The sequence below is a fragment of the Zalophus californianus genome, chromosome 12 (assembly GCF_009762305.2).
Source record: "Zalophus californianus isolate mZalCal1 chromosome 12, mZalCal1.pri.v2, whole genome shotgun sequence".
Lineage (NCBI taxonomy): Eukaryota > Metazoa > Chordata > Mammalia > Carnivora > Otariidae > Zalophus > Zalophus californianus.
In genome coordinates, this window is record NC_045606.1 from 10,308,070 (window position 1) to 10,333,121 (window position 25,052).

The 25,052-nt window shown below is 39.5% G+C and overlaps 1 protein-coding gene across 4 annotated transcripts in view; it reads right to left on the reverse strand.

Annotated features, from left to right (window-relative positions):
• The window catches only part of HECW1 (HECT, C2 and WW domain containing E3 ubiquitin protein ligase 1), a 437,510-nt gene that overhangs the window by 379,297 nt on the left and 33,161 nt on the right, over window positions 1–25,052 (reverse strand). The gene's annotated exons all lie outside the window — the stretch shown is intronic.

Genomic DNA, 25,052 nt, shown 5'->3' on the forward strand with positions numbered 1-25,052 from the left:
GGTGGTTCAAAAAGGAGGAATAACTAACTACTGGTAGGGGTGTAGTAGGGGCATGTAATATGTGAGTACTCAGGAGTGCTGAATTTGGAGTGTGGTTGCCTGGTTCAAATCCTAGCTCCAACATTTCTTTACTAGTATATCACTTGGCCTCTCCAAGACTCAGTTTTTTTATCTCTACAGTGGGGTGGGAGTTGATCATAATAGTGCCTGTTTCTGAAGACTAAGAATTAAATGAGATAATGCTAGTAACACTCTTAGCATAGTGGTAGCCATAAAGAAGATAAAAATAAATGTTATTAGCCATTATTATGGAAGGAAGAGTGGTAGATGAGTTAGGACTTAAATGATAGAAAACACCTAGACATGCAGCATGCAAATTTTGTGAAGATTAGTTTTTTACTCCATAACCCCTCAACCTTCTTTTTACCGCTTCCTCCCTTATTTTCCCTAAACACACATTTCCTAAAAATTGTCTACCACCCCACCCTACCCATGTACTCATTCCGTCTCCTTGTGGGTGCCTTGTTACAATGTCTTCCTAGGTCCTTCTAGAATCTGAGTATCTGGACCTCTCCCAACCTGTCCCCATCTGTAGTTAGTTGGTAGTGTGCTCCTAAAATTCATATTTACCTAGAACCTCAGGATGTGACCTTATTTGGAACTAGGGTTTTTGTAGATGACGTAACTAAGGATCTCAAGATGAAGTCAACCTGGATTTAGGGTGGGTTCTAAATCCAAAGACTAATGTCCTTATAAAAGAGAAGAGGCCACAGAGACACAGAGAAGAGGGCCATATGAAGACAGAGGCAGAGATTGGAGAGATGCTGCCATAAACCAAGAACACCTAGAGCCACCAGGAGCTGGACAACAACAAGGGCAGAGTCTCCCCTAGAGCCTTTGGAGGGAGCATGGCCCTACCCTCACACTGACATGAGATTTCTGGCCTCAGAATTAGAAGAGAATCAGTTCCTGTTGTGTTAAGCCACCAAATCTGTGGTAATTTATTACAGCAGCCCTAGGAAATGAATCCACCATCCCACGAAAATGTAATCACACAGGATCAAGTTCTGAAACATCCTACTCTGATCATGCCTCTTACCTGCCTAGCACCCTTCAGTGGCTGGCATAACCTCTGGGAGGAAGTGCAAACCATTCAGGCATGGCACACAGGGTCCTTCCCATCGAGCCACCTCTGAGCTCTTCGGGGGCTTCTGCCATCACACTTGGCCAGACGCACCCTGGCCACACACCTGTGCCTGTGCCACCGTTCCTGGCCCCACCACCCAGCCCGGCATCTGGCAACTCCTACACTTCTTTAAGATCAAGAATTTAAACAGACCCCTCCACTCAATGACCAGAATCCTTGCAGAATGGTTAAGGTCATTCACCTTAATTCCTCATTACTTTTGAATGCCCAAGGATTCCTACCATACTTTCTCTCAAGTCACTAATTGTCTATAATAATCTATAAAAGGTAATCTGAAGTGTAATATATTACACTTATATTACAGTATGAATTAAACAATTATTAGCCTTTTTTGTCATAGGGAGGCTTATATTTTTTTAATTATTTTTCAATTATGTTATGTTAATCACCATACATTACATCATTAGTTTTTGATGTAGTGTTCCATGATTCATTGTTTGCATATAAGACTCAGTGCTCCATGCAGAACGTGCCCTCTTTAATACCCATCACCGGGCTAACCCATCCCCCCACCCCCCTCCCCTCTAGAACCCTCAGTTTGTTTCTCAGAGTCCATCGTCTCTCATGGTTTGTCTCCCCATCCGATTTCCCCCTCTTCATTCTTCCTGTCATGGGGAGGCTTTTAAATGTGACTAATCACTGTCCTTTCTAAAAGTATCAATAATAATAAAGGAATTGGCTCAGAAGTCAGCTTATCCAGGCAGCCTTCCCTCACTCATCTCTGCCTTGCCGTTGATTAAGTATTTCTTCTAGAACTAGATAACACTATATTCTAGGCAACTTCTAACTTAACATTTATCCTATTAAAGACTTCTGATTTCTTGTCGGTCTCTTTCACCAGACTGTAAGGGTTTTGACCATGTCCCATTCATCTTTTTGACCCAATGACTATAACTGCTTGAACCATATGGGTGTTCGTAAACACTGGTTGAATAATTGAATGAATGAAAGAATCAGCAAGGAGTTGGGAAGGGAGGTTTCCTCTTGGGACCCAGAATCTCAACACATGCCAATGGCTTATAGCATTGTATAGTCTTACCTCTGGCATGACTGATTGATGGACATAGCCTTTAACTTTATTTGTCTGACTATAAAGCTCATAGTATGTTTTCATAACTGCTGCCATGGTTGATTGATAGGGAAACCATTGCCAAAAAAGTTAAACGATTACATTGAGATCACAATGCCTGTCTATGGATAAAAAGCCCCAAAGAAATGCAAAAAAGAAAATAATAATAAAACCTCTTGGATAGCCCTGTCCTTCTTAAATGCACAAAGAGCAAAAATAAAAACACTCTAATGTCCCCAGAATAATCTAAACTTCACATAATAAACATTTTACACTTTTTTTTAAGAGAGGGAGGGGGCATGCGTGGGGTGGGGAGGGGCACAGGGAGGGAGAGAGAGAGAGAGAAAGAGAGAATCTTAAGCAGGCTCACTCAGTGAGGAGCCAAGGTGGGGTTCAATCTCACGACCCTGAGATCAATATCTGAGCCGAAATCAAGAGTCAGTCACTTAACTGACTGGGCTCCAAACATCTTACACCTTTATGGATAATTTATTGAGTTGGTATTAATGACTTGTGATGAGTGGAAGAAGCCTAGATGTCAGAAGATACTGTATTCATTCACACACACATCCACAAAACCTGTTTCCTTGACATTATTTTCTAACTTTCTAACCTTATGATATATACTCAAACGTAATTCACACGGAGTACACTAAAATTAGAAATTTCATGTGAGGAGGGGCACCTGGGTGGCTCAGTCTGTCAAGCATCAGACTCTTGGTTTTGGCTCAGGTCATGATCTCAGGGTCGTGAGATGGAGCCCTGTGTGGGCTCCGTGCTGAGGGAGGCTGCTTAAGGTTCTCTTCCTCCCTCTCCTTCTGCCCCTGCCCCTGCTCACAATTGCTCTAAAAAAAAAAAAAAAAAAGGAAAGAAAGAAAGAAATGAAATTTCATGTAAGTGGCTCCCGATGTGTTTTAGACATCTCCAGCTGTGGACACACAAGCCTTTGAAAACATAGGAAAGAAAATACACACACACACACACACACACACACACACACACAACAAACACAAACCGTTTCATAATGCACTGTAGTCACACTTTAAATACCTGCCAGTGAAAAATTAAAATCTTTCATTTTCATTACTCATTACTGAGGGAATGAAAAGCCCTTGCCATTAAAACTGAACGTACAGCTAAACAAAGTTAAGGCATTTCTTAAAATGTGGAAAGGTTCTAAAGCAGGGGAACAGTTAGGAATAAAGGCAGGTATATTCCCAGAGTGCAAGGGACCTATTCTTTCTTCTGCCCACACTGGGGGCTCCTCACTCCTAAGACACTCCCTGATAAATGAGCTCTTGTGATGACATGCGCACTGCATGACAGTATTCTAAATAATGCACCAGGTAAGCGCTTGGCGTCTCCTCTAATTCTGGAAAGAGGAGTCTGTGCCCACCCGCCTGCACTGCCCCCTCCTTAGTCACTCCTGGAGACCTGAGTTAGGTCAAGGTTGTAGCCATGGCGCATGGCGAGGGTAGGGGGAGGTTCACGGCCCCCTCAGCTCAATCTGTCCTCACAGAACTGCACTTCCAGTTCAGAAATATACTTCCCTGTTTTGCTGTTTATGTATCTTCTATTAGCTGGCTTAGTTCTTTTTCTTAAGTAATTGGGGTATAAATAAATAAAAAATAACCAATAAATAATGAATGGCAATGGAGCAGCCTTCCTTCCATTCTTTCTGCCTGCTTCCGTGTTTCCTACCCACTGGGAAGCGATGCCGGCTCCGTCGGACTGATCCTCATTCCTCAGCCTGATCTGCAGCCTCCCCTTCAGTGAGAGAAAGAAAACCAGGAGCATGTAGGAGTCCAGGAGTTGTGCGTTACCCATGGCAAGCTCCCTGGATGACTGGACTCTGGTCTGGACCTTCCAATGGAAGTTCTGAAGCTTGGGTTAGGAATACAGACAGAAGCCTGCCTCCATCCCTACTCTTCACATCATCTCCTTCTAGACAGAACAAGGAGGCGGCTGGCATACATATAGGAATGGACGGTGTGTGTGTGTGTGTGCTCTTGGATATGTGTGTGTGTGTGTGCGTGTGGTGTGCAGGCACATTCATGTGCAAGCTGATCAACCATAACCATGTTCTCCTTTCCATATATGGTGTATGATCCTCACCAAGATGAAATGTGATGGGGTTTGCATTCTCTTCTCCAGTAGCCTGGCAGTGGAGGGAAACTGTTCTGGAAACCGGGCTGGTTATTTTTACCGGGAGCCCTTGGCATAGACAGGCACAACAGAAGAATTTTGAGACTTTCTCCAACTTGTCTGTGTCACTGTGCTTCTAGTCTCCTCCTTTGCTTTTGCTGGACAGTTTACAGGGGTTGATGCTGGGCTGCTTCTGTTCGCGAGCTTAACAGTCACAGTTACACACATGCTTAACACATACGTGACTCTTCCCTCTACTGCTCATGTGACCTTAAGCAAGTTCCTAAACTTCTCTAACACCCATTTTCTTCATCCATAAAATAACAGTAAGAGTTGCTTCTTCACAGACTTGTTGAGAAAATAAGCCAAGATGATGCTTGTAAAGTTAGTTAGAATAGTGCCTGGCACTCTGGTAAACAGTATGGAGGTTCTTCAAAAAGTTGAAAACAGAGCTACCATACGATCCAGCAATTGCACTACTGGGTATTTACCCCAAAGATACAAATGTAGGGATCCGAAGGGGTACGTGCACCCCGATGTTTATAGCAGCAATGTCCACAATAGCCAAACTGTGGAAAGAGCCAAGATGTCCATCGACAGATGAATGGATAAAGAAGAGGTGGTATATATACACAATGGAATATTATGTAGCCACCAAAAGGAATGAGATCTTGCCATTTGCAACGACGTGGATGGAACTGGAGGGTGTTATGCTGAGCGAAATAAGTCAATCAGAGAAAGACATGTATCATATGACCTCACTGATATGAGGAATTCTTACTCTCAGGAAACACACTGAGCGTTGCTGGAGTGGTAGGGGGTGGGAGGGAGCGGGTGGCTGTGTGATAGACATTGGGGAGGGTGTGTGCTATGGTGAGCACTGTGAATTGTGTAAGACTCTTGAATAACATACCTGTACCTCTGAAACAAATAATACAATATATGTTAAAAAAAGAAAAAAGAAGAAGAAGATAGGAGGAGGGGAAGAATGAAAGGTGGGAAATCGGAGGGGGAGACGAACCATGAGAGACAACGGACTCTGAAAAACAAACTGAGGGTTCTAGAGGGGAGGGGGTGGGGGGATGGGTTAGCCTGGTGATGGGTATTAAAGAGGGCACGTTCTGCGTGGAGCACTGGGTGTTATGCACAAACAATGAATCATGGAACACTACATCAAAAACTAATGATGTAATGTATGGTGATTAACATAACAATAAAACATTTAAAAAAAGAATAGTGTCTGGCACATAACAAGTTCTCTATAAATTATAGCTGCTATTACTATTATGTAATTATTATAGTGATATAGGATTTTTGTTTATACACACCACTAATTCACTATACAGTGGCATCCCTGGGATCTCCATGTGAGATCTTAGTCAGTTTCCTTTTCTCCCTATGAGATCTCCTGGCTTACTGCCTGTAGTGGCATGAATGGTGGCCCCTCCAAAAGAGATGTCCACATCCTAATCCATGAGAACTGTGAATGTGACTTTATTTGGAAAATGGGTGCACATGTAATTAAGTCAAAGATCTGGAGATGAGGTGATCATCCTGGACTGTCCAGGCAGGCCCTAAATCCAGTGACAAGTGTCCTTATAAGAAACACACAGAGGAAAGGCACAGAGAGAAGAGAAGGCATGTGACCACAGAGACACAGATCAGATCCATGAAGCCACCAGCCAACAAATGTCTGGAATCATCAGAAGCTAGAAGAGGCAAGGAACTAATTCTCCCAGAGCCTCTGGAGAGAATTGCAACATCTTGATTTCAGACGTCTGGCCTCCAGAATAAATTTCTGTCATTTTAAGCCACCAAATTCATGTTAATTTGTTATGGCAGCCTTAGGAAACTAATATGCTTACAAATAAGTTTTAAAAATTATCTTACATTATTTTGTAATTCCTTTTTAAATTTTAGTTTGTTTTGTAAAGCAAAATGAGACAAAGAGTAGTGACACGTGATTCAGTAGTCAGGTAAACATCTTAATCCATAAATCTTGAGGTTTGCTGAAATATATCCAAATGTTTATGGTGTTAATAACATGAAATCATTTTTTTCTCCCTCCATCATTTACAAAGAGAGATCACAGTGCAAGTGACAGATGTTTCCATCACATTTGCATATTCAATAAAGACAAATGGGCTGCCAAAGGAGCAAGCAGATGAAAAGCACCAGAATTTCCCAAGGAATTAACAGGAGATGGATTGTAGCTGCAGTCATACTTTAGAGGACACAAATGCACACAAGTAACATGACAAACTTTGCAGAGAAATGAACAAAGGGAATTAGGGCAAGGAAAAAAAAGAAAGGAAAAATTGAAAACGTAAGCTTAATTAGCCGAGAATAATAGAATCCCTGAATGTTAGTGACGCAGGGACCCCCGCGGTCATCTAGTTCATTGTCCAAGATAATGAAAGCGGTAATCACCTTCACAATACCCACTAACAGTTGTTATTCAGCCTCTGCTTGAATACTTCCAGGAACGGGGAGTTTACTACCTCACAAGCCTGCATTACTTGAAGCTTTATTTGAAATACCTTTCTTAGCCAGAGCAAGATGAAATATATCTCCCAGTATCATGCATCCACTGGTGCCAGTTCTTCTTTAAGAACTTTACACAATTCCTGCATTCGTTCATTTGACAGTCTCCAGGTCTGTGCTCTGAGACAGGCCCTGTAATAACAAGGATCTAGAAACTCAGGAGCTAGTCTGCTCTCAGAGCCGGGCCAGTCACACAGCGGGAGGCTGACAGTGAGCAGACAGGTACTCTGCAGTGTTGCTCACAGGGTTACAATGGGATATCTGAGGAGGGGATTAACATGCAGAGCTTACTGGTAGAGATGACCCATCAGTTGGGTCCTGAAAGCTGATTAAGTCTCAGCTTAATGAAGAGTGAGTGTGTGTGTGTGTGTGTGCGCATGTGTGCGTGCGCACGTGTGTGTAGAGGATGCAGGGCACCTCCGGGGGAAGGGGGTCCAGGCTTTCAGTCACTTAGTCAAATATTTTCGAACCCATCTAATATGTGCCAAAGATTGTTTTAGATGTTGAGGGCGCACGGAGAAGGAAAGCCTCAGCAACTTTCATTCTGGTGGAGGACACAATAAACTACATCACTGACGACATGGCCAATAAACAAAACAAAGAAGAAAATATATAGTACGTCAGGTGACAACAGGTGCAATGGAATAAAACGCTGGAAAGCAAGAAAGGGGGACAGAGAGAGTCTGGGGTGGATGGGCTGATTGTAAACAGGGCATGCCCAGCTGAGCACATTGAACCAGGCAGAAGCCCCAAGAAAGGCAAGTGCTACCTGTTCTTTTCTCCATGCCCCCATCTTGACCCTTGACACATCTGCTGGTGTTGAGCCTGCCTTCCTTCCACCAGCTCTTCTCATTCTCAGGTCAAATCCAAAACTTAGGGATATGAATGCCATTAAACAGAATAAAGAGAATATAATTATATAGATAGAATTTTTAAAAAAGTAATCTTAAAATACAGTACCATAGAAACATGCAAAAGGGAGCACTTTCAGAAAAGTGACACTAAAATTATTCTGTCACTTGTCATTCCCAGTTAGGACCCACAGCTGGGCCTGGCACGAGAGACCCTTGCACTAGGCCCCCCTTCAGCCCTGCCTCCCCACCTCGAGCCCAGGGACACACACACCCAGAGCCCACATTCCCCTCAAGAAACCTGGCGATTTGGAGGGAGAAATGAGCTATAGAAATGAAGGAGAGATAAGTTATAAAAATTAAATAAGGTAATTAAATTGCATAAGGTAAACAAACAAATTAAATGGGAAAGGGGACAGAACAGTGGCCAGAACAGTCTGAAACACTGAAGTTCATGGGAAAAAAAGGTTAAAAAATATATTTAAAGGTCTTTGAGGTAAAATTTCACACAATTTTATTGGCCTTTCTGAGGGAACGAGACAAAATGACATTTCATGTGGAAGTAGCCATTATAATTGCTAAAGAAATTTTGGGGGAATCAAAGAAAGTCAATGAGATGCATTAAATGCATTTTAAATGTTCAACAATTACCAGTGTTGTCTTGGGCAGAGGTTGACAGATCAATGGAACAAAAAGAAGTTCTAAAAACAAACCCTAATACATTTAAGACTCTGCAATTGATAGAAGTGGTGTTTCCTAATAATGGGGAATGGACGAGTCACTCAAGAGTGGTTCTAGGAGATTTATGGAGGAAAATTATACCTCTATCAATAGTAGTCTAAACACGGAAACATGAAAAGAAATCCATTAAAGTAATAGTAGAAAACACAGGTAGAGAGTTACATCCTGTTGGGAGTAAAGGTGGCTTTTGTTTTTCCAACCATATGGGCTAAAACCTGACACCATAAAGTGAGGGGCTGAAACCTCTACAGAAAGAACAAAAAATGTTTTGTCTGAAAAACAATCATAAACAAAATCCAAAGACAAACAACAAACTGGGGGAAATATTGAAAATGCGTAAAAGACAAAGGTTGGTGTTGCTTACAAATAAAAATTATCTCAAATTATAAAAAAAACAACAAATAGACACATAGACAATGGGCAGAGGTCTCCAAAAATCAGGAAGTGCAGACAGACAAAGAATATACAAAGCTGCTTCATCTCAATAGTTATCAAAATAACTCAAAAGAAAACAGTAGTTGCATTTTCTCATTTATCAATTGGCAAAGATTTTAATAAATGCTAAAATGCTGCACTACATTTGTAAGGATAGCACAGAAAGGCTGATTTTCGTATTTGTTGGAATTATAAATTTATAAAAACTTTCTAATGGGCCATCTGGCAATAAAGATCAAAAATCTTAAAACTTTGCATATACGTAGACCCAAGTTCTACTTTTAGGAAATTTTTTTAATGTAACTAATAAGTCTGTGTGTAAAGATTTAGCTAAAAGGACATAAATGTCAAAGTTACTTGTATCAGGGAGAGAGAAAATAAACTATCACACTCACATAATGTAATGAATGTTTAATGCACTGGTTCTCAAAGTATGGTCCTTAAACTAGCAGCTCCAACATCATCTGGGAACTTGTTAAGAATGCAGACTCTCTCACCTTTCCCAGACTTACTGAGTCACAAGTTCCCCAAGGTCGTACCCAGCAATCTGTTTTAAGAAACATTCCAGGTAGCAAACCGTAAGAGACTCTCAACAATAGAGAACAAACTGAGGGTTGATGGAAGGAGGTGGGTGGCAGATGGGCTACATGGGTGATGGGTATTAAGGAGGGCACTTGTTATGATGAGCACTGGGTGTTATATGTAAGTGATGAATCACTAAATTCTACTCCTAAAACCAATATTACAGTATATGTTAACTAACTAGAATTTAAATCAAAATTGGAAAAAAAAAAAAAAGGAAACATTCCAGGTGATTCTGATGCACACTACAGAAAAGGATTGTGCAGAAGAATGTTCATATGTGAGGTGTTTATGAAGTATCAAATTTTGAATGTTTAAATTTTTTAAGTTTATTTATTTATTTTTAGAAATCTCTACACCCAAAGTGTGGCTCGAACTCACGACCCCAAGATTGAGTCTCATGCTCTTCCAACTGAGTCAGCCAGGTGCCCCAGGAAGTATCAAATTTTTAAAAAGCAGGAGATGATCCCTTTTTCATTAAAAAGTGTATATCATACATAGTTTGTTTACATGCACACCTATACATGAAAAAACTGCTTGCAGGACATCTACCAAAGTCTTAATAGTAGTTATTTCTAGATCTTGAGATAATGGGTAAGTTCTTATTACTTGGTTCTTTTTGCTTCTCTGTATTTGTTACTTGATTCTTCTTCCTTATCTGTATTTTCTAAGAGTTATTTAATAAACACGTAAAATGAAAAGTTAAGGCACTCACCAAATCATGAATAAAAGAATCTCAAAATTTTCCTCATACCTTCTGTTTATTGTTCATAATAATCACCCATATTTGGTCAACATGTATTGTCTTTTAACTTTAAAAATTTTGGAAACAATGTGGCTAAAGAAGGAGTAAATGTAGTGGGTAACAATATTAATTACTACTGCCTAATAAACATTTCTTAAGGGAATACTATGAATAAAGCACTCTGCACAAAGCGCTTCCTGACTTAGTGCTCACAAGAAGCTTCAAAGATGAGAGGTCATTACTTCCACTCTCTAGCTAAGAAAACTAAAGCCCTGGTACATGAAAGTTACTAGCCTCAGACTTCACATCTCATCAGTGGGGGAGCAAAGACTCAGATCAGACAAAAGCCAAAATCTGAGCTCTCTATTTCTGCAGATGTGAATCAATTTGATTTTGAAAAGAACATAGCAATTCTATCCCTATAAAAATAAGCCCTGTGACAGAGTAATTCATTGCATAATATCACACAGTAGTTTATTACTTTAAGAGTAGAGCAATGGTGCAGCACCTGGGTGGCTCAGCCGTTAAGCATCTGCCTTCGGCTCAGGTCATGATCCCAGGGTCCTGGGATTGAGCCCCGCGTGGGGTTCTCTGCTCAGTGGGGAGCCTGCTTCTCTCTCTTCCACTCCCCCTGCTTGTGTTCCCTCTCTTGCTGTGTCTCTCTCTGTCAAATAAATAAATAAAACCTTTAAAAAAAGAAAAAGAGTAGAGCAATGGTTTCACATCAGTTATTATTATTGATCTTATTATTTCTTTAGAATAATATATTTAATAATATTTAAAATTTATTATTATAAATTATAATTTAATAGTCTACTCAGAGAAAATTTGTATATCAAATATGGAAACATTTTAAATCCGCTAGTCTTAAATAATACAGCCAGAAGAATGAATCTGCTGATAAAATATTTTCTGAGCCAGAAGAATGAATCTGCTGATAAAATATTTTCTGAGTGTTTGATAAAAGCCACTGGAAAGAATTCATTTTCAACTATGAAATCGTTGGAGTTTATAGCTTTTTAATTCAAACCACTGTACCTGAAGCAATACCTCCCATAACTTTTAATCTATCCTATAAGTGTTTGACTTATTATCCTTTATTGTACTTATTGTACTTATAGGCTGAATGGTACTTTTTGTGCACATGACTCTCTCATTTGAATGGAAACTCCTCCGAAGTACATATTTTATTAGTATTGGTTTCCACAATGACTAGAGAAATGCCCAGCTTTGTGAATGTGAATGCATCAGTCAGGACAGGCTAAATTACACTGTGGTAGCAAATAATCACCCTAGATATCTCATGGGCTTGATTCAAGGAAAATTTTTTTTCTGAGTCACACTGCATCCCAAATCTTGGTCAGTAGTAGAGGTCTGTTTATCAGGATCAGACACTGATGGCAGTTTCAGCTTAACACATGCTGTCTGGGTCACCTCTGTGTGGAAAGATAATGTGCTAAATAGCTTCATAAATCTCAACTAGAGGCAATACATATATATCACTTCCACTCTTATTCCATTGGCCACCCTAAGTTACCTGACCATGACTAACTTCAATGCTCAGGAAAGTACAATCCTACCACACACCACCTAAAAGATGAAGAGCTAGAAATACTGGATGGCCGTCTGAAGGACTGCCATAAAAGGTTTAAAGAATGAATCTTAAGGTTATTAGTTAGTAGTCATTAATGTATTTACTCACTGATGGTGGTCTACTATGTCAGTTTCTCTTTCTTGATAATAATCGAAAGAGTGAGTGACTTTTTCTTTTTAAAGATTTTATTTATTTGACAGAGAGAGACACAGTGAGAGAGGGAACACAAACTCGGAGAGTGAGAGAGGGAGAAGGAGGCCTCCCGCCGAGCAGGAAGCCCGATGCGGGGCTCGAACCCAGGACCCTGGGATCATGAGCTGAATAATAATCGAAAGAAACATAGAAATAGATGGCTTTATATATCTCCTTGACATTACAGTTGAGTTACTGCTGAAATATCTGTTACTTTTATTTCAATATGTGTGGCAAATTCATATTTATTATACATCTTATTCATTAGTTTCACCTTTCCATAGGTACCAAGAGAAAAGCAATAACCATTGATTAACAGTGACCAATAACAAAGGTGAGAGAAGAAAGAATGGCTTGAAGCCATCCCATAATTAATTCACTTAATTCAGTGAACATCTATGGAGGGCCTGCCCGGACCCAGTTTCCTGAGAGACTCTGGGAGAAGATGACTAAGATGTAGATTCCGGCCTCAGGCTAAAAGAAAGTACAGCAAAATGTTTTAGTGTTGTAATGAATAATTTTTTTTTTATATGGTAGTTTTTCGTATATTAGACTTTTGTTATCATGTGTTTCTTTTATAATTTTGTTAAAAGGTAATTTTAAAAAGTCAGCTATCCTTTTCATGAGAGTTCAGAATTGGTGTAATTTACATTCCCTAATTAAAGGTCCTTAGGTACTTAACTGCAGCTGCTAATTTTCTTCCTGTCTGGCTGTCATAGGATTCATTCTGGATTTACTGTGTTAAACACTTAAACAAGAAAGCGACAAGTGAAATGTAGTTCCTTGCCACTTCAAATGGCTTCATCCATGAATCAAAGACATCGAGCATATGACTTTCCGGTTCATTCATAAATTCACTAACCGTTATACCTGTGAGATTGTGCTGGACACATGAGGTTGGCAGGGCCCATCCGAGCACAGCAAGCCAGTAAGTGCAAGGGTTTCTACCAAATCTGTTCCATAAAAAAGGCGTCCTTGTATCCCATGATAAATGCCTGCCAGCTTTTATTATCTCAGAGATATTATAGTAGCGAAAGACCAAAACAATAATTTAATACTTGATGAATATAGGAATACATACGCAGTTAAGCCTATCAAATAGCACGTTTAAATTGATCTTCACATGTTTACCATACAAAGTATTTAAAATATATATATTTATAATTCTTTTGCCAAGTAAAGTATAATTTCCATAAACACTGCATAGTAATTTTTAACAAGCTCAAGTTTCTTTTTTTAACTTTTTTTAAAAGATTTTATTTATTTATTTGTCAGAGAGAGAGAGGGAGAGCACGAGCAGGGGGAGCAGCAGAGGGAGAAGCAGGCTCCCCGCAGAGCAAGGAGCCCGATGCGGGACTCGATCCCAGGACCCTGGGATCATGACCTGAGCCAAAGGCAGACGCTTAACCGACTGAGCCACCCAGGCATCCCCAAGCTCAAATTTCTTATCATATACAGTGCTTTTCCCTGTTCACTAATTTCATTCTATGCTTTTCTATGTATGCTCTTCTTTGCATGTTTTATTCATGCAGAAAAGGTCTTTGACAAGCTCTAAACCATTTTTGTCCCCAAAGTCTCCTTTGTTCTTCCCACTTCCAGTTGCCATGGATCCTAACCCTCTTGGTGTGAGCTCTTGTTTATTGTTTGTTTAAAACAATTTCACTTCCTTGAGGACATCTGAAGAGAGTTACTAAATTTGATAGCAGTATATAGCATCTCCATAGAGACATTTACACTCATATGCAGTTTCATAATTTCTAAGGACTTTCCTATATGTGATCTCATTTGATAGAGCAAAGGACAGGTTCTTTTTTGAAGGCTAGGCCGCAAGGTAGCCAGTCACCCACAGGCTATTCTTCAAGAAGCGCATGGATTTCCTGCATGGTTTGAAAATACAATGCAGACTCACTAAGTACGGCAAGGTACAGCCTGGTGGTGCGGCCTGCACCCTTTGCGGGTCATGCAAAATACAAACTTGAGGACTGGCGAGAGCCACCCAGGTGGATTCAGCATGGTTATTAATGTTTTAGTTCTGAGGTTACATATCTTCTTTTTTTTTTAAGATTTTATTTATTTATCTGACAGAGAGAGAGCGAGTGAGAGAGGGAACACAAACAGGGGGAGCAGAAGAGGGAGAAGCAGGCTCCCCGCTGAGCAGGAAGCCCAATATGGGGCTTGATCCCAGGACCCTGGATCATGACCTGAGCGGAAGGCAGATGCTTAATGACTGAACCCCCAGGCGCCCCCTGAGGTTACGTATCTTCTTTGTATGTATCACATGTTAATAATTTTTAAAAGAAAATGAAAAGATAATCCCTAAGATTTCCACAGAGAATGACTCTTATTTCACTATGTAAGAAACACTACTCCAAAAATGCATCTAGAACCTACCAATAACAGAAGCTGTAAGAGCAGAGACCCCAACCAGGACTCTGGCCTGGGCTTTGATTGAGCCTGAAGTAAGAAACACCAAAGCGTGACTTAAACACTCCTGCTTCCTGTACTCAAATACAGGGCGTTCTTAAAATTTCCTCATTGATGGCAAACCAAGAACTGCTTCTAAAAATACTATTAGAATTGAGATGTAATTCAAATTACATATCAGGATTAACGATATTTCTCCAAAGAGAAATTGCTTTTCTTAAAAACTATTAAAAGACAATGAAAATATTGAAAGTAAACATCTCATTTACCTTAACAACAAAAAACAAAATACATAGGCATGTACCTGGAAGTATCCTATTTAATGAAATAGTAAATAAGCACCATTATTTTTTTATCTCAATTCTGTGTGCTTTACACAGACTCTTTCTAGTTCTCACTACATCTCCATAAGGTGGTTGTTAATGTCCCATCTGGACCTGAGGAAAATGAGTTCAGGATAATGGAGTCATCAGCTGTCAGATGCCACACCGCCCCTAGCAGGGTCAGGGCAAGAACCTTTATTTTTCTTCAACGCCCTCCCACGCCCCACTGTCCCCTGGTCAGCTGCTCAACCCCGGGCAGAGAAAACTGAGATGCTGTCGAGGACACTTGAACTGAATGTCGAGTCATCTATGTTCCCAGGTGGGAAAACTCAGTATTAAAAAGAAATTCTTTTTTTTCTCAAAGTAATGTACAGATTTAATGTAACTTCAGCCAAAATCCAAATGGGACTTTCCTTTTGGGAGAAGAGCCTTTTTGTGGCAATGTTACCCCAAAGTTCATTGAGAGGTATAAACAAGGAATGAATGCATGTGTTTACCTCTGCTCTCTCCTTTCAAGCTGATGAGATAGCAGAAGACTTTAGAAGCAATGAAGTCACAAGAACAAAAAAATACGAGAGATAATGACAATGAATGAGAACTAATACACACACCCATTTTTGAACAATGGATAGTAAAGGGAAACACGATTTTAAAAAAATAGCAGATACCAAAGAACTAGCCCAAAGAGAGGGCAGTCAGTAGGAAACAAGCCAATTCACTTCACAGAATCCCAGAAGGTTCTAGAACTAGAGAGTAAAAAAAGAGGGAGCCAAAAATAGGAGACAGTATCAATAGGGAAAGCTGACTTTCATGTTCTTTCATGTCCTTCCTCAGAAGGAAGTTTTTAAAAGAAGCTCCAAATTACAAGGTACCAAGCATGGGAGAGGGGAGAGGTGTGTCACTGAACGGAGCCATGCTGACCCCTGCCTGATTGAGCTCCTAGCACACCAGCAGTCAAGCTCAAACCCACAGGCAGGAGTCTGGAGGTTTCTCTTCCAGAAGAAAATGACCAGCCCAAGATATGAGATATGAGAATTGGAGGGCTCTTTTGATGAAGTGAGGTCCACCAACTGATAGACTAAGTCTCATTCTTCAATATGACCAGACAGCCAAGGATGACCATATATTTGCAGACAAGCTTCTAGTAGGAAATATAGAGATTAAAATAAACAAGCATGTTAAAAAGATTTGAAAGAAAAAGACATCAAGGAACAGAAGAAAACTAACAGCAAGGGGGAAAAAGTAATGTTATATGAGAGAGTTCATCCATGAAACAAGAACAGGAGTCTGTAAAAAAGAGCAAAAAAGAGTAATATAAAGCTCTTAAAATTAAAAATGAAATATTTAGTTCACCACCATACAAATTTTTTAAACCAGTTGGAACTTTAGTCCCAGATTATGATGATACTGTTCCTTTATGTCTCTTATTTTAGGATTTTTTTTTATCAGGGTTATATTAAACTTTCTCCAAGTATATGTTTTAAAACAAATTTTGGCTAATCTATGAAATTAGTGGCTTTAGTGCTTAATACTGTTTCCTGTATGTACTGACTTTTTTTCCTTGAACATTTTTCCAGAAATAATGCACTGATAAAACATTTCCACGATACTGACATGTCACAAAGTATATCCTTTTGTGTGGCTATATGAATACTACTTTGTCTACATGAAATACTCTAACCTCACAATCATGGTGAATCTTGTTCCTTTGTCACCAGGCAATTAGTGAAGCAAACGAGCTGTTTGATAACACTACTGGTCTTGTCCATCGTGTTTTTAATTTAAATGTTTATGAATTTTTCTCTTTTCCTATGAAATTAAAACATATTGTTAGGATACGTATATGTGTGTATCTTTTTCAATATCCTCTATGGGCTCAGGAGGACTTTCTTTTTTTAAGATTTTATTCATTTATTTGAGAGAAAGTGAGTAAGAGAGAGAGCATGAGCAGGGGGAAGGGCAGAGGGAGAGGGAGAAGCAGACTCGCCTGCTGAGCAGGGAGCCTGATGCAGGGCTTGATCCCAGGACCCTGGGATCATGACCTGAGCTGATGGCAGAGGCTTAACCGACTGAACCAGCCAGGCAAACTTCAGGGCGGCTTTTCTACCAGAAACCTCAACTCTTTCTTTAGCACAGGTAAATTTTCTTCAACTACCTTAAAATTTTTTTTTCTTCTATATATCTTTAAATGTCGCTACCTCTCTACCTGCTCCAAGTCAGAGTGAGGAGAATAAATGTATGTTAGATACCCTAAACCTATCCTTTTAGTTATTTATTTTTTATAATGCCTGTTTATTTACATTTTCATTCCATGTTCTGTGAAAATTCCTCAAATTAGATTCTAACTCTCCAACTCAATCCTAGCAGTGCTTAATTGGTATTTATTGCCAGTATTGGTGGGGCTCTGTCAGCAAGCAAATTTTCAATTTCCTTTTTCATAGCAGCCTATTTTTTGGCCCAATATCCCCCTCAACTATCACTGAGATAGCTAACTGGGGTGTATTTAAATGCCTCCTCTTTTTTTTTTAAGATTCATTCTATTTTATGCGTTTTCCCTGAACATGTCATATCTTACCCCCATCAATTTGACCTGCTGCTTCTTTTCAAGTGTCTTCAGTTAAGATTCTTCATTGTTTGCCCATATTTACCAAGTGAAAATATAAATCAATCGTTTTTACAAGAACAGGTTTTACTAAGCACTTTCTGTGTGCTAGGCATAGTGCTAAATAATATAATGTTATCTCATGCAAACCCCAAAATAATTCTATGAGATAAATGTTATTACCCTGAGTGTCACCTGGGGGGTGAAAGGACATAGGCAGAAGTTATGAATTCTGTCCACTTTACTGAGGTCTTTGGCCCTTCAACCCCACTCGGTCCTCCAGGCTCTGTTTGGGACCAATGGGACATCTCTGCAGTCAGAGTTTTGGGTGCCCAGAGGAAGTCCAGGAAGAACACCTGAACCGATTTTTCTTTCTCTTTTCTGTATTTGTCGTGTGAGCATAGTCAGTAGAGACCTCCTTTCTTTTTGCCCAGATAGGAGCCAGCAGTGGCCCATGCCCACTGCACCTAGTGAGTCGGCTACCAAGTGGAGCCTGGGGGCAAGGCCACAGCTACCTGTGCGGGGGAGGGGGGTATGCAAAGACAGACGACAGACACCTAAGTCCTTCATCACCTACCCCAACTCTCCCAAACTAGTGACTCAGAGCCAGGATTTTGAGGGATCTCCTAAGACACCCATCTTCTCTGGACACCTTACTTTGCCTGTACCGGGTTGAGGATCATCCACTGGTTGATTTCTTGGTCATTCTGATCTCTATAAAATGTTGGTCCAGTGATGGTACCTTTCCTTCCATGTTAAGAAAATCTGAAATCAATTGTTATTATTATGCAGCAGTGTTATGGGCAATGTAACTAAAAGCTAAGGTTCCAAAGTTACATAACCTTGGTTCAAATCCTGGCTTTACAAATTACTATGAATTTGAGCAAGCTATTTTACTTCTCCAAATACTTGCTTTTCTGTAAATTAGCAATAATAACAGGTTATTGGGCAGAATAAAGCATTTAGCACAGCACTTGGTTTTGCAGTAAACACACTAAATGTTTGTTATCATTATTTTTGACTTTAAAACCTCTAGAGTCAGCAATCCTACCAGGATATCTAAGACCACCACAATAATTTTGAATTGCTTGAGCTCTAGCTTCTATGGAAGAAAAAGAGGTATGAATAATAGAAAAGTAAAAAACCATCATTATTCACATAATATGATATATAAAGTCTAAACTACTCTATTGTGTATGTGTTTTTGCATGTAAAAATGGCTGAAAATTTTTGAAGAATATGCCTATAGGTGTGTTTACTTTTTAAATTTTTTTAGTTTTAAATTTTAGACTTATAGAAAAGTTGAAAAAATAGAACAGAGTTCCAGTTTACTTTCCACCAAACATCCCTTAATGTTAACATCTTACATCACCATGATGCATTTGTGAAAACTAAGTATTTGTTTAATAATATAAACAAAAGACTCCATTTGCATGTTTTACTATCCTTTTTCTGTTCCAAGATCTAATCTAAGATCCCCTGTTGTATTTGTCATGTCTCCTTGGTCTCCTCCAATTAGTGACAATTTCTCAGTCTTTCCTTTCTTTCATGATCATGACACTTTTAAAGAGTTCTGGCCACTTATCTTGTAGAATATCCCTCAGTGTGGGTTCATCTAATACTTTTTCATTACATTAAAGTTGCATGTTTTACACAAGTGTACACAGAAATGATATGTCCCTCTTAGTGCATCTTATAAGGAGGTGCATATCAATATGCATCATTACTGGTGATACCAACTGTGATCATTTGATGAAGGTCGTGCTTGCTATAAACTTATTATTTTTCCTCTGTAATCAATAATACTTGGGGGAATTTGGGGGAAGAAGCTTTGCTATTATGCAAATATCATGTTTCTCCTCAAACTTTTACCTTCTAAATTTAGCGTCCAACCACAGATCTTACCTAAAACAATTACTACGAGGGGATGTTCTAATGGTGATTTTCTATTTCCTTATTTCTTCTCTAATTACCAACTGGAATTATTCTCTAAGGACAAGCAGTCCCTATGTGTTCAAGACCCACTGAATCTCAGAGCTGGAGGAGACTTTAGGGTCTTCTGAGACCTCAGATGCCAGCAGCATTGACATTACCTGAGAGCTTGTTAGAAATGCAGAATCTCAGGCTCCACCCAAGACCTGTTGGATCAAATCTGCATTTTCACAAGGTTCCTGGGTGATTTATGTGCTTCGAAGCTCATTTTAGCTCCATGTTTATTGATTTGACAATTGAAGACACACTTGGAGTTAGCAGCAGGGCAAGTCTACAATCTGTCTCCTGACTCCCAATTCATGCTCCTCTTCTTACTTGGTTGATTCACTCCCAAAAGAAACCCAAGGCACGCAGGCTTCAAAGTCAGAGCTGAATTTAATTTAAATATTTAACACTGCTTATATGATATATATATATATTATATTCTTTTTCTTAATTCAAGTATAATTAACATACAGTGTTATATTAGTTTCAGGTGTACAATATAGTGATCCAAGAATTCTATACATTACTCAGTACTCATCACAATACATGTACTCCTAATCTCCTTCACCTACTTCATCCATCTCCCACCCACCTCCCCTCTGGTAACTCCTAGTTTGTCCTCTGTATTTAAGAGTCTGCTTTTTTTGTCTTTTTCTTCTTTGTTCATTTGTTTTGTTTCTTAAATTCCACATATGAATGAAATCATATGGTATTTGTCTTTCTCTGACTGCCATATTTCACTTAGCATTATACCCTCTAGGTCCATTCATGTTGTCCTGAATGGCAAGATTTCATTCTTTTTTATGACTGAATAATATTCCATTGTGTATATACACCACATCTTCTTTATCCATTCATGTATTGATGGATGCTTCAGCTGCTTCCATAGTTTGGTTATAGTAAGTAAAGCTGCAATAAACATAAGGGTGCGTGTATCTTTTTAAATTAGTGTTTTCATATTCTATGGGTAAATACGCAGTAGTGGAATTGATGGATCATATGATGATAATTCTTTTTTTTTTTTTAAGGACTCTCCATGATGTTTCCAGAGTGGCTGCACCAATTTGCACTCCCACCAACAATGCACAAAAGTTCTTTTTTCTCCACATCTTCACCAACACTTGTTATTTCTTGTATTTTTTTATTTTTGCCATTCTGACAGGTATATCAAGTGATATCTCATTGTGGTTTTAATTTGACTTTCCCTAATGATGAGTGATGTTGACCATTGTTTCATGTGTGTTGGCCATTCATATGTCTTCTTTGGAAAAATGTCCATTCAGGTCTTTTGCCCATTTTTAATTGCATTATTAGTTTATATTATTTATTTGTTAACCTCTCTGAACTTCAGCTTCCACATGCGCAAACTGAAGGAAATATTAACCGACTTCAAGGATAACAGTGAAGACAAGAGATAGTATGTGGAAAGAACCTGGTAGAGTAATAGACCCAGAGATGTGCATGTACGTGTGGGCCCAGCTGCTGAGAGTGCACGTACCTTCACCTCTGCCTTCTGCCCCTTCAGGGTCAGCCTCAATGGCAGAGAGCTGCCTCACCCAAAGTCACACCCTTCCAAATATGACTCATATCCAAAGACTAGGATACAGAGGCCCAGCCATTTGGGCCCCACAGAAAACAACCCTGATGATCATTTTAGCACTGGAGGCACTCCCTGTTAAACATCCCAAACACCCAGCTGCATCTCAGAGTTCACTTCCAGGAGAACCGAAAACTGCCGAAAGATTAAGAAAAATGTTCTCAAGAATTGGGAACAACTGTTATGAATATGATTGCTATGCTTTTTGGGGAAAAAACTTTTGCATATTGTCCATATCACTAAATATGAATTGATCCTGTATGTATTAACTAAACTATTTTGCACCTGGCACAGTACTAGTGACAGAGATGGAGACTCTAGCAAAAAAATGTGTGCTGTCAAGTAAGGAAGACTGAAAACTAAATAAGATTGTGCAATTAACCAAAACACGGTTTTGGAAAGAGTACTGTGGCCAGTGCGTGGTCCCTTCCCAGCCCAAACTCTCCTCATAATCACATCCTGAGATAGCTCCATCGAGGGCCACCACTGGGGAAACCTGGTCAGCAGCTGGAGGATCACACTTGCTTTTTAACAAAGCAAAACAAAACAAAACAGAAGACACACCTGATTTTAAACTAAAGTAACGTTGTTTCCTGAATGACTCTTTGCTTACCCTTGACACAAGTCCACAGACAGATGTCAGCAAGTTCTGGACACCCAAGTCATGAAGAATATAGAAGTGAGTTTTATAACTCTGCTTTTTAAAAATGCTTCTAAATGTTTCCCAACACCTTTATTTCAGCTATTCTGCAAAAACAAAAGAAAAAATACATCGTGCTTCTATTGCAAAGGAATGTGCCCTGAAAGCAAAATGAAATCACATTTCTTCGAGCAAAGGGCAAAATGTGCTCTATGTTGCTATCTTGACAGGCAGAAACAGTGTAAAACTCACTCTAGTTTTGGGTTTAGGGTTTCTGTACCTCTGCACTGATGCAGATCTGATGAGAAATCTCTTAGCCTGAAGTGTTGTTAAAACACACAAAAACTCACAACACATTCTTGCATGATTAAATCCCTATTGCCATTAGAAAAATCAGAACAGGCACATGAAAATGCTTGCCTGGGCACTGCCTATTATTCTTTAGCTCTGGCTTTGAAAGCTTAGTAAAGATTTCCTTGGAAGATAGACAACTTTAATGGTCTTTCACAGAAAATTTTAAAAGTACAAAATGTCCATTACCCACTGCTAGACAGAGGCAAGTTGCTCAAGGGGTACACAATTGTACTAGCACATAAAGCAGCCTTAAAATAGTCTTTAGAAACAATAAGTCCCCCCGAGGTGCCAAATAACCCATTTCTTATGTCCCATTTATGATCTTTATGATATACTCATGTTCTTTGCCTTCATTTTCCATGTCCACATGTTCTGAATTATGAATCGTACCGGGCAGTGGAAGCAGTGGAAAGCCCTGCTCGTGTGTGGACATGGGGTTTGACCAGTGCCCTGCGAATGATGGCTGCTGATAACTCACTTGTCTTGTTTGTCTGTAGTGGAGTGGGAGTACCCAGAGAAGGCTGGGCCATTACACGCCCTCTATTTCTCTGCTTCAGAAGCCTCTCTCTTTAAAAACATGACAACTTCCTGTGTGCTATGGTGAGTGCTGTGAATTGTGCAAGACTGTTGAATCACAGATCTGTACCTCTGAAACAAATAATACATTATATGTTAAAAAAGAAAAAAAGAAGAAGATAGCAGGAGGGGAAGAATGAAGGGGGGGAAATCGGAGGGGGAGACGAACCATGAGAGACGATGGACTCTGAAAAACAAACTGAGGGTTCTAGAGGGGAGGGGGTTGGGGGGATGGGTTAGCCTGGTGATGGGTATTAAGGAGGGCACGGTCTGCATGGAGCACTGGGTGTTATACTCAAACAATGACTCATGGAACACTGCATCAACAACTAATGATGTAATGTATGGTGATTAACATAACATAATAATAAAAAGATAAATAAAAACATGACAACTTCCATGGACTAAATGCTGCTCTAGAATCACTAGGTGAATACACTTAAAGGGGTTCAGAGCAGTTGCAGTGATGCTTGGGCAACTTACAAAGGCTCTAGGCTCTCTATATAAGGTCCATATGTAAATGTTCCACTCCCCATTTCTTTATCCATTAAGGCTTATTCATTTCATTATTTATTATTAATTTAAAGTGTTATACATTGTCTCATAGCCAAAAATACATAAATACATATAGTCCAGTGGTTCTCAACCAAGGAGTGATTTTGTTTTCCAGGCGACATCTGGAAATGTCTGGAGAGATATTTGCTTGTTACAACCGGGGGTAAGTGGTGCTGCTACCAGTGGCAGAAGCCAGGGATGCTGTTAAACATCCTACAAAGCATAGGGCAAATCCCCACAGGAAAGGATTATGTGGCCCAGAACATCAATAGTGCAGAGGTAGAGAAACCCTAAGCCCAAAACTAGAAAATTGAATGGAAAAGGAAATCAGGACAAAGTAAAAATTGGAAGCAGGATAGAATAATTCAGTCAGAGGCAAAGATTTTGCTTTCAGTGGACCATGGAAGCTCATTTGCCTCTGAGCTTCCTATCACCCAAACCAGAGACAGAAATACCATGTGGTAGAGGAAACAGTGCCCACAAGATAAAAACTAACCACCAACCACCCTGAGGAAGTTTCTGCTGGCCCACAAATCTGATCAGAATTCTTCCTAAGACCAGCATAAAGGAAACATAGGGTGATGGAAAGGACCACATCTTCCACCATAAAGCCCCAAAGGATAAATCCAAGTGTAGTTTCAGAGCAGCTAGTTCTCATAGCAACCCATAGTGCAAGGTTGGGACAAAAACCAACACAAGAACAAGTCTACAAAGGACCAAAATTGGTAGACCCAGTCCACTTCTGCTCTATTTTGCCCTGGTGGTAACATGTAAAGAGTACTGGACAGACCATAAATCTTTCAGAAAATGTATCATGTACTGTGTTTCTCACAATCACACCCCAGTAACACTTGGGCAACAGAGAGTTTGAAGTTACCTCCTGCTAAATTGGAACAGATAGGCTTTTCAATAAGGGAATTCCACAGAGGTACACTGAGAGAAAGCTCCATGGCCAAAGCAAGAAGCTAGAGTTCCCAAGCAAGAAGACATGCATCCACTGCACCTAGAAGCTGTTCATTAAGATAGAACAAAAAAGGAGGGCAAAACAATTCTGATTTTACCAGTGACATATCTCTCAACTGTATTAAGGAACAGTGTGGACTAGACTGAGCTCACACAGCTTAACCTGTAATCTAATCAATCAGTTATCTCAAGATTCAAAGACCAAGGAAACGTTACTTAAAAAGTAGAAAACAAATCCTATTGAGAGAACGGGTAATATATTTTGGGAAAATGTAAAACACCTACTTGATACCATGTACCAAAAATATAGATTATATACTTAAAGATTCAAATGTTAAAAAATATAGCCAAGAAATAATTAAAAGCATATATGTTATTTGGTCTAATTTACATCATCTATCCATCTGTTCTTAGAAAGGAGAAAGTATTTTAAGGTTACCCTTCTTGCAAAGCAAGAAAATAGTGAGTAAAATATCAATAATTTTACTAAATCAAGTTTAATGCCATGGGTTTTTTTGGTTTTGTTTTTGTTTTTTAATGCCATGGGTTTTTGAACATCAAAAATGTCATAAAACCAAGGACCCAGATTTCAGTGTCCAGTTCCATTCTCTGATAAAGAAACCAGAGCTCCTTGGAGAAATGGCTGATTCTAGCACTGAAACAGAAATATACAAGATGGGCTTGCGTGCCTTTTGTGGTGCCAGGAACTAAGGAACTGCTCAAACCAAACCAAACCAAACCAAAAAACCCACATGGTGATGGGGTATGTCAAAAGAACACAAGAGTCAACTGCAAGAGCTCCCAGTGCCCAAATCTGGAATAATTTGAGCAACAAGATAAATAAAGTATCATTGGACTATAACTTAAAGCATAAAATAAATACTCATGAGTCTATATCAACATAGATAAATGAGTGAATGAACTATCAAGTGGAGA